Genomic DNA, 10,338 nt, shown 5'->3' with positions numbered 1-10,338 from the left:
CCCTTCGTCAAATTTCCTTCGGCTCTGCCTTGATCAACAACCGAGGTAATGACCGAGGTAAGGACCTTCGGCAAAGCTAAAGCCACCAAACAGGAGAATTCCCATCAATTGCCGTAAACCAACTTACATATTTTTTATAAATAAAATAATCCGGAGAGCTTAGGACGAGGAGTTACAACTAAAAAGTGCTTAGGAGCAAAAAATTACAAAATGTGAGTGCTTGCTACTTCACTACTAGTAGAATTTTCTTAAGTTCTTCGAGTTCCACGATCGGGGGACCTTTTCTCCCCCTGTAGTCTCCAGGTGATAGGACCCCTGTCGTATTACCCTTGAGACTCTGTAAGGACCTTCCCAATTAGGAGCTAGCTTTCCTTGATGCCTCGGGTCTGATATTTCTGCCCTTCTGAGGACGAGGTCACCCATTCTGAACTCGTTCTTTCGGACTTTGGAGTTATAGTGCCTCGCAACCCTCCGCTGGTAGGCAGCGATCCTTTCTTGTGAGGTATCCCTGACTTCGGTCAAGAGGTCTAAATTCGCTTGGAGTTCTTTATCGTTTTCTTCTTCATTGTAGTACTGAATCCGGTGGGTTACGGCCCCTACCTCCACCGGAAGTACAACTTCGGTGCCATAAGTTAAAATGAAGGGTGTTTCTCCGATGGCCGACCTCTCAGTTGTGCGGTAAGCCCAGAGGATGTTGTACAACTCATCTGCCCATAACCCTTTGGCATCATCCAGTCTCTTCTTTATTCCTTGGAGTAGGGTACGGTTGGTTATCTCTGTTAGCCCGTTGGTCGATGGATAACCGACAGATGTTTTCCTGTGGTCAATGCCGAGGGTATCACAAAACAAGCCAAAAGTTGGGTTGGCGAACTGAGTTCCATTGTTTGTTACCACCACCCGAGGGATTCCAAATCGATAGACTACCGCCCTCTGGAAGAAGTTCCTTACATTCTTGTCGGATATCGTCGCCAGTGCTTCGGCCTCTGCCCATTTCGTGAAGTAGTCTACTGCCACCACTACAAACTTCTTTTGTCTCGTGGCCAGGGGGAATGGGCTCAGGATGTCCATTCCCTACATGGCGAATGGTATTGGGCTTGATAGGGATGAGAGCTCGGCAGAGTGCTACCTAGGGATGGGGGGCGAACATCTGACACTTGACGCATTTTCTGACTCACGATTCCGCATCCTTCCTCATTGTCGGCCAAAACAAGCCCTGCCTCAGCACTTTATGTGCTAAGGCCTGGGCTCCCAGGTGTTGGCCGTATATCCCTTCATGCACTTCTCAGAGTGCATACTCGCCATCGGCGGGGTTCAGGCACTTGAGGTACGGCACGGTGAACCCTATTTTGTACAGTGTCTCGTCCTTCAGAAGGAAGCGTGCTGACCTTATTCGTACTTTCCTTGCCTCGTCCCTATTCTCGGGGAGCTTTCCTTCCTTCAGGTATTTGGTTATGGCATCCATCCGGCTATGGCCGTGTTTGCCTACAGGTAATACCTCTTGGGGTTTTTCGGTACTTGGCTGTGGTAGCACTTCAAAATACACCGATCGTCCAAGGTCTGCGAAGTCGGAGGTGGCCAACTGCGACAGTGCGTCTGCACTAGCATTCTCTTCTCGTGGTACCTGCCTTACCTCGAATTCCTTGAAGGCTGTTATTCTTTCTCGCACTGTCTTCAAGTACCCAGCCATCCTTTGTTCTTTGGCTTCGTAGTCTCCATTCACCTGTCGTACCACGAGCTGTGAATCACTATGCACCACTAGCTCTTGTACCATCAAAGCCCGTGCCAGATTAATTCCGACTATCAACGCTTCGTACTTTGCTTTATTGTTGGAGGCATCAAATTCGAACCGTAGGGTGTACTCGATCTTGAAACCTCCGGGGCTGACCAATATGATCCCTGCGCTATTGGAAGCACCATCCATGTACAATGCCCAAGCCTTTTCTCCTCGGTCCTCGGAAAACTCCTGGGGATCATTAGGAAGCGTCGTCTCGGCTATGAAGCCTGCGAGGGCTTGTGTTTTTATTACGGTTCTCGGTTTGTACTGGATGTTAAATTCTCCCAACTCTATGGCCCAGTTTACCAGGCGACCAGACATATCTGGCCGTTGCAGTATCTTCTTCAGGGGATGGTCTGTGAATACGCATACCGTATGTGATTGAAAATAGGGCCTCAGCTTTCTTGCCGCTGTTACCCGGGCGTATGCCACTTTCTCCGTCTTTCTGTATCTTGTTTCGGCATCTAGCAGGGTTCGGCTGACGTAGTATATTGGCCGTTGTTGCCTTCCTTCTTCCTTCGTCAGTACTGCGCTTATCGCTACTGATGATACAGCAAGGTACAATTGTAAGGTATCCCGGGTGTTTGGCTTTGTCAGCAGTGGGGGTGCGGCCAGGTACTCCTTCAGTTGTTCAAAGGACTTTTCGCATTCCTCCGTCCATTCGAACTTTTTGGATCCCTTCAAGGCTTTGAAGAAGGGGAGGCATCTGTCAGCCGATCGAGACAGGAATCGCCCTAGGGCGGCGACTCTGCCTGCTAACTCCTGGACTTGCTTCACATTCTGGGGTGACCTCATATCTCAAATGGCTTGTATATTCACCGGATTGGCTTCAATTCCCCTCTCCGAGACAATAAAGCCGAGGAACTTTCCGGAGGCTACTCCGAATGCTCACTTTGCCTGGTTCAGCTTCATGCCGTACTGCCTCAGCACCTGGAACGCCTCTTCTAAGTCTTGAATGTGTTGTTCCGCCTTCAGGCTTTTTACAAGCATATCGTCCACGTATACCTCCATGGTTTTGCCGATCATCCCATTGAAGATTTTATTCACCAACCTTTGATAGGTGGCCCCTGCGTTTTTTAGCCAGAAGGGCATGACTTCATAGCAGTACAATCCCCCCTTGGTCACGAAGGATGTCTTCGGGACATCAACCTTATACATCTTGATCTGATTGTACCCCGATTACGCATCCATGAAGCTTAGTGCCTCGTATCCTGCCGTGGCATCGATGAGGAGGTCTATTTTCGGCAGGGGGTATCCGTCCTTTGGGCAGGCCTTGTTCAGATCGGTGAAGTCGATGCAGATCCTCCACTTTCCATTTGCCTTCGGGACCATCACCACATTGGATATCCACTTCGGGAACTGGATCTCACGGATGAACTGGGCCTTCAGCAACATCTCTACTTCATCTATTTTTTGCTGCCTCTCGGGGGCAAAGTTCCTCTTCTTCTGTTACATCGGCTTCTTTGCCGGGTTGACACTTAGATGATGCTCTATGACCTCTTGGTCTATTCCAAGCATGTCTGAGGCCGACCAGGCGAAGACGTCAGAGTTGTTCGGAGGAATGAGATGAGTTTTTCTCGTTGTTGCCTTGGCATTGTAGCCCCGATCTGGAATTGGTGAGTGTTATCTCCCTCTTCGGCCTCAACCTATATCAGATCCTCAGCCGGTTCCCCCCTTTGATAACTGGTTTCATCGCGCAGATCTTCTATCGGGAGCGCCTCGCCCGCCTTTTCTCTTCCCCATAAGGTAGTGGCGTAGCACCTCCGGGATGCCTCCTGATTGCCTCGACATTCACCGACACCGTTATTGGTTGGGAATTTCATCTTGAGGTGTGGTGTGGACACGACAGCCTTTAGCAGGTTCAAACCAACTCTCCCTAGTATGGCATTGTATGCCAAGGTAATGCCTACTACCAAGAAGTTGATAATAACTGTTACTTGGTGATCTCCGGTGCCGCCTCTTACCGGCAACTCAATCGGTCCCTCCACTTTTACTAGGACACCAGAGAATCCCTGAAACGGGTGTTCGACTTTCTTCAGCTTTCCCTCGTCCAGGCCCATCTTTTGGAAAGCTTTAAGGAACAGGATATCAGCTGAACTGCCGTTATCCACCAAGATCCTCTTCACTCTGCAATTAGCTATGGTCATGGTGACTACCAGGGCATCATCGTGCGGAGTGTGCACCCCTTCCAGATCGTCGTCTGAGAAGGAAATAACCGTTCCCGTCCTCGCCTTCTTGTTCGACCATTCAGCCACATGTACGCTTTTCACATAGGCTTTTGCTTTCCTGGCCAAGACTGAACTTTCTGCAGCGGCTAGGCCTCCACAGATTGTCGCTATAACCCTAGTTGGGCTTTTATTCTCGTCCCGGAGGTGATGGTCAGCTTCCTCGAGTGTCCGGTCCCTTTGCCGTTCCTGATTCCTTCTGCGGGCTGGCCCCCTTCTTTCATAGTGGCCTTTGCCATCTCTACTACGGTTGTCCCTGCGGTCATTACTGTCTTGGGCATGCTCCTTTTCGCGGTCTACAAATCGTCCTAGATATCGTCTTCGGATCATTCCTTCTATTTCCCCCTTGAGGTGCCAACAATCTTCGGTGTCGTGGCCTTGGTCCCTGTGGAAGTGGCAATATCTGTCAATATTGCGTCTCTCGGGGTGTCGTCCCATCTTCCCTGGCCACTTCATGGCTCTAGCATCCGGGGAGTCCTTTATCTGCATCAGTACATCCGTCTGTCTCCAATTCAGGGGAGCGTATTTCTCGAACTTCCTTGGTGGACTGGGTGCCCGACCACGCTTGGACTTTCGTCTTTTGCTTTCTTTGGAAGGTTTGTCGTCGCCCCTTGGGATCCTTTTCCTTCCCGTCTTCCTTTCAGCTTCTTCATCGGCTTGAAGGGTTTCTTCCATCTGGATGTACTTATCGCACTGAGCTCTCAACTCGGCCAGGTTCCTCGATGTATGCTTCGCCAAAGACCTTTTCAGCTCCTTATCCTTGACGCCTCCCAGCAGGGTTGTGAACTCTTCTTTCGGGTCCAAACCTCTGATCGTGATCTCTTGTTGGAAGCGCTTCATGTAGTTTCGTAGTGATTCTCCTTCATGTTGCTTGACGTTGGTCAAGTTCAACGTGGTCTTCTGAAGGGGTTGGCTACTGAAGAATCCCTTCACGAAGAAGTAACTTAGATCGTTGAAGCTGTGGATCGACTTCATCGGCAAACGGTTGTACCATATCCTTGCCGCTCCTCTGAACGTCAATGGCAGGGCGCTACACATGATGTTTTCCGAGACTCGATGGAACTGCATAGCAACCTTGAAGCCTTCCAGATGATTGACGGGGTCCCCAGACTCGTCGTAGGTGTCATACTTTGGCAGGCGAAAGCCGATCGGGAGCGGGTCCCTCATGACCTCATCAGCTAGAGCCGTGTCATTAGTGAGGTCTGGCTCGCGAGCTCCCATCTGGTTTTCTGCCACATTCCTGATCTCATCTTTCAGGTTCAGGATCATCTGCTTCAACCCCGGGTCCTCGTGTCTCTGTTCGTCTCCTTGGCGTGGCTCCCTATGCCTGGCCTCGGCGGCATGCCGCGTCCTTCCCCTGGGTGCGGGACTTTCCCTCATCGCTCGGTTCCGAGGATTATGACCGGACCTTATCGATCCTGTACTGCTCCGGTCTTCGTCTAGAGCTCGCTCGGGCCGGATATGGGGGCCTTGCGGTGCTCCATCGGTCTTCTGAGAGACAACTTTGGAGACCTCCTTCATTGCCTCAGCCATTCGGTCATATTTCTCCTGGAGGGCTTTGAACTGCTCCCTTGTCACATATTCCTGTGCTCTAGGAGGGGGTGGAGGACTACTACCTCCGCGCACCGAATATCCGGCCGAACGCTGGTCCCTCGCGGAACCTTCCCGATCATCGTTTTCCCTTTCTCCTCCGATTTCCATCGAGGGAGCCATCCTGAAGGTTCCTCCTCCCCCATGTTTATGTTCGACGCTGCTCTCGTCTTCTTACAATTGTAGGTTCTCCCCACCATTACTGTCGTTCCCACAGACGGCGCCAATCTGTTGCTGCCGAAAATCCCTATGAGTTGATCCTGCACAAACACAGAAGGCAGAGGCCAGGATGTTTATCCGGGGTTAGTCCTTCGACGCCCAAGTTAGAGATCAGCCACACAGTTTTTCACAAGGGTAATGGTGTGGGTTTTTCTGCTTACCTTTTTTCCTCCGCTCGGGCCCTCTCTTATAGTCCTTAGGGTTTAGGGTTTCTCTTTTCCATGGAGGAATCCTTCTCGGGTCCGCCTCCTTTCCTCTTCGAGTCCTACTCGAATATGTCTTATCCCCTTCGTGGGGAATATTCTCTTCACGGGTNAAAAAAAAAAAAAAAAAAAAAAACCTATAATGTATCTGTCTTGTCGCCATCCTAAGCCATTGCCTTGCGATGGAGAGAGACATGAATCATTGCACAAAACGAAATTGTTCATTTTGGTCTGGAAATTTTGGTCCACTCCGCCTTTTCCTGAGCTCCCAACCGAGGTAAAGACCTTAGGTTAGGTCCGCTCGGCTTTAACCGGAGCCCCTTGCCGAGGTTGTGACCTTCGGTCAGGTCAGCTCGGCCTTAGCCAGAGGCCCCAACCGAGGTAAGAACCTTAGGTCAGATCCGCTCGGCCTCTGCCTGAGCTCCCAACCGAGGTAAGGAGCTTAGGTCAGGTCCGCTCGGCTTTAACCGGAGCCCCCTGCCGAGGTTGTGACCTTCAGTCAAGTCATCTCGGCCTTAGCTAGAGCCCCCAACCGAGGTAAGGACCTTAGGCCAGGTCCGCTCGGCCTCTGCTTGAACTCCCAACCGAGGTAAGGACCTTCGGTCAGGTCCACTTGGCCTTTACCTGAGCTCCCAACCGAGGTAAGGACCTTCAATTAGGTCCGCTCGGCTTTTGTCGAAGCCCCCTGCCGAGGTTGTGACCTTCGGTCAGGTCAGCTCGACCTTAGCCAGAGCCCCCAACCGAGGTAAGGACCTTCGGTCAGGTCCGCTCGGCTTTTGTCAGAGCCCCCAACCGAGGTTGTGACCTTCGGTCAGGTCAGCTCGACCTTAGCCAGAGCCCCCAACCGAGGTAAGGACCTTCGGTCAGGTCAGCTCAGCCTTTTCCTGAGCTCTCAATCGAGGTAAGGACCTTCGGTTAGGTCCGCTCGGCGTTTGCCGGAGGACCTTCTGTTAGGTCCGCTCGGCTTTTACCAGAGCCCCCTACCGAGGTTGTGACCCTCGGTCAGGTCAACTCGACCTTGGTCAGAGCCCTCATCCGAGGTAAGGACCTTCGGCTAGGTCTGCTCGGCCATTGCTTGAGCTCCCAACCAAGGTAAGGACCTTCGGTTAGGTCCGCTCAGCTTTTGCCAGAGCCCCCTGCCGAGGTTATGACATACGATCAGGTGAGCTCGGCCTTAGTCAGAATCCCAAACGAGGTAAGGACCTTCGGTCAGGTCCGCTCGACCTCTCCTAAACTTCCAACCGAGGTAGGGACCTTCGGTCAGGTCCGCCCAGCCTTTGTCTGAGCTCCCAACCTAGGTAAGGACCTTCGATTAGGTCCGCTCGGCTTTAGCCGAAGCCCCCTGCCAAGATTATGACCTTTGGTCAGGTCAGCTCGGCCTTAGCCAAAGCCCCCAACCAAGGTAAGGACCTTCGGTCAAGTCCGCTTGGCCTTTTCTTGAGCTCCCAACCGAGGTAAGGACCTTCGGTCAGGTCCGCTCGGCCTTTGCCTGAGCTCCCAACCGAGGTAAGGACCTCTAGTTAGGTCTGCTCGGCTTTAGCCGAAGCTCCCAACCGAGGTGGTGACCTTCGGTCAAGTCCGCTCGGCCTTGGCCTGAGCTCCCAACCAAGGTAGGGACCTTTGGTCGGGTCTGATCTGGCATAGATCTCGAGGGGTGGTAATTGGTGACATGACGACGCCATTAATGCTTGGGCAGTCGTATCGTTTTTCTTCTATTTATAAAGTGTGGGGGTCCATTTGTGGGTCACTTTTGTTTTTCCCTCGGAGAGTCTTCCTTCGGTCTAGGTGTTCCTTTTCCTTTAGCGCTTCGTCTTCACCAAAAGTAAGTACGATGTCTTGTTCGTCTGGGTACAGTCCCTCGTCCTCCGAGAGGACAATGTCTAACCATAGGTATCAGAGCCCGGGGGGTCCGAGGGATGTCCTAGGACTCTTCCCCAGATTCGCCCTCCGCTCATGACTCATCGTCCACGGCCTCGCCATCTGGGTTCGAGCGTGGCTCAAACGATGAGGGATTCAGGGAGTGGGTTCTTGAATCCCGAGCCCAGACCCAAGACCCCCTTGAGGTGGAGGCTCTGCACATCGTTTCCACCATGGATGAGCTGGAGCTGGGGGAGCTAAGGGCCTCCTTCAGTATCTCGGATGCTTTCGAGCTTCGGCTATCGAAACTGATCGATCGAGCCAGCTATCAGAACTTCGAAGAGCTGTGCTTATAGAAAGAGGCGTTTAAGACCGGCCTTTGGCTTCCCTTCCATCCTTTCTTTGCCCGGGTGTTTCGGCACTACGGGATTTATCCGACCCAGCTGACGCCGAACGGATGGCGGTAGATGCTTAGCTTCGTCGTCCTTTTCTCTTGGCGCCAGAGGCCTCTCTCCCTCCCTCTCTTCGTCAACTGCTTCCTCCTTTTGGCCTGTAAGGGGCTTTCGGGCTGGTACTACTTCAGCCCTCGGAAAGACCTTTGGTTGTTGAACGGTTACCCAACATCGATCCACAGGTGGAAGGAGAAATTCTTCTTCGTGAGGTCGTCCAAGGGGGTGCCCTTCGGCACCGTCTGGGATATCCCCGATCTGAGGACGGTGAACTCTGCCCCTGCCCTTCTTGGGATAGACGCGGAGTTGTTGGCGATGGCAAAGCGTCAAGACACCTGCCCTCCAGTTGAGTCCGACAGCCTTAAGTCTGACGCCATTTTGTTCAGATTCGGGCTTAGCCTGGGTGAGTCTTAGGCCAGCCCAAGTTTACTTGCCTCGGGTACTTGTGTTTCATACTAACTTCCTTCGTCTTCATGCAGTGCAAATCTCCAGGGCCAAGGCTAGGGCTGTAGCTGCGGAGAGGCAAGTCCAGATAAGGGAGCCCAAGTGTGGGATGCGCAGCAGCAGCAGCGGTTGAAGAGGAAAGAGAAGAAGAAGGGGCCTCCCTCCTCCGAAGCTCCCCCACCGAAGAAAAGGTCCAGGGTCGAAGGACCCAGTACCGAAGCGGTCCAGGGTCGAAGGACCCAGTACCGAAGCGGTCCAGGCCCTCGCTGCTCCAGGCCATAGCTTGTCTGCCAGAGACTCTTCCCTCGTGGTAGACTTCAGAAGCCCGAGGGCTAGGAATGTTAGGGCCGAGGTTGGCTTCGTCCCAGCACTAATGTACCGGATCCCATCAGAACTCCGCAGTTAAGCGTGCTTAGGCGAGAGTAGTACTAGGATGGGTGACCTCCCCCGAGATGCCATCGAAGCACAACAACAAGGGACGATGGCCATGATAACTAGCGCCTGCATCTTCATGGCAGGAGTAAGCTTCGGTCTTCCAAACCTTAATTTATTATCATTGCAACATACTGACCATCGGTGTCTTATGCAGGTCCAAAACCAAGTGGGTCAGCTGACGATCCGGGCTGAAGCCATGGCCCGAGACCTCGAGGCTTCGAAACCCGAGAAGTCAGTCCTAGAGAATGAGCGTTCGATTCTCCTAGAGAAGGTGGAGCACCTGGAAGCGGACCTTCTTCATACTCGCCAGGAATGCGAACAGAAGCTTACGGAGCTGAAGGCACAAATAACTGCAAGGGTTCAGGAGGCCGAGACTCGAGGGGCTGAGAAGTATAGGGCCTCTGAGGGCTTTCGGGAGTAGGTCAAGCACGCCATCGCCCCTGGGTTCACAATGGGTGCTACTGAGGTCTGAGACTGGGACCTCGAGCATTACCCAGAGGTCTCTTTCGAGGACAGTGGGCTCATCTTCAAAGAGGAGTGTGTTGAGGCAGCCCCAACAGCCACCAAGGTTACCGAAGCTGACGGCGAAGGCTGTAGCGAGGAAGGTGAGGTTTAGCTGCACCGTGAGGTGCCTCTGACTCCTGATCACGATGGCTCCGATCGGGAGACCCTCCACCATGCTGATGATGAGGCCGCGAACCTGATAGACGCCCCCTAAAGCCACCCTGCTTCTTACCTTAGCCTTTGGTCTTTCTCTCTTCTTTTATTTTTGTGATGTGAGCCTTCAGCCCTTTCCATGTAATCTTGGCCTTCGGGCCTTTTCAATGAATGAATATTTCAGTTTCTTTGGATACCTTTGCCTTTTGCTTTTTCACATTTTCTTTCTGATAAGGGATCTTTAGCCTGTAGGTAGGTGCAAGAAGGCCGAACACCTCGACGGCCCAAGGATTAATACGCATCTACTCTAGTACGAGGCTTGGTTCTGCTCCATCAGCTTATCTAAGAGGTTTTCCTCGTCCGAGGGCCGTGGACTTTTAAGGGATCCTGAACAAGTAGGATTTGGCTGGTGCCCCCAACCGAGGATGGACCTTTGGTCAGGTCTGCTGGGCCTTGGCCTGAGCCCCCAACCGAGGAAAGTACCT

General features: G+C 52.5%; 1 pseudogene; it reads left to right on the top strand.

The window, feature by feature from the left end:
- Nucleotides 1-9,118: 9,118 nt before the first annotated feature.
- LOC122087115 lies at nucleotides 9,119-9,226 on the top strand (annotated as a pseudogene).
- The last annotated feature ends 1,112 nt before the right edge of the window (nucleotides 9,227-10,338 follow it).

This window comes from Macadamia integrifolia, chromosome 1 (genome assembly GCF_013358625.1).
Source record: "Macadamia integrifolia cultivar HAES 741 chromosome 1, SCU_Mint_v3, whole genome shotgun sequence".
In the NCBI taxonomy this organism is placed as follows: Eukaryota; Viridiplantae; Streptophyta; class Magnoliopsida; order Proteales; family Proteaceae; genus Macadamia; species Macadamia integrifolia.
Note: the sequence above shows the minus strand (reverse complement) of the source record. Positions and strands in the feature narration are given on the sequence as shown.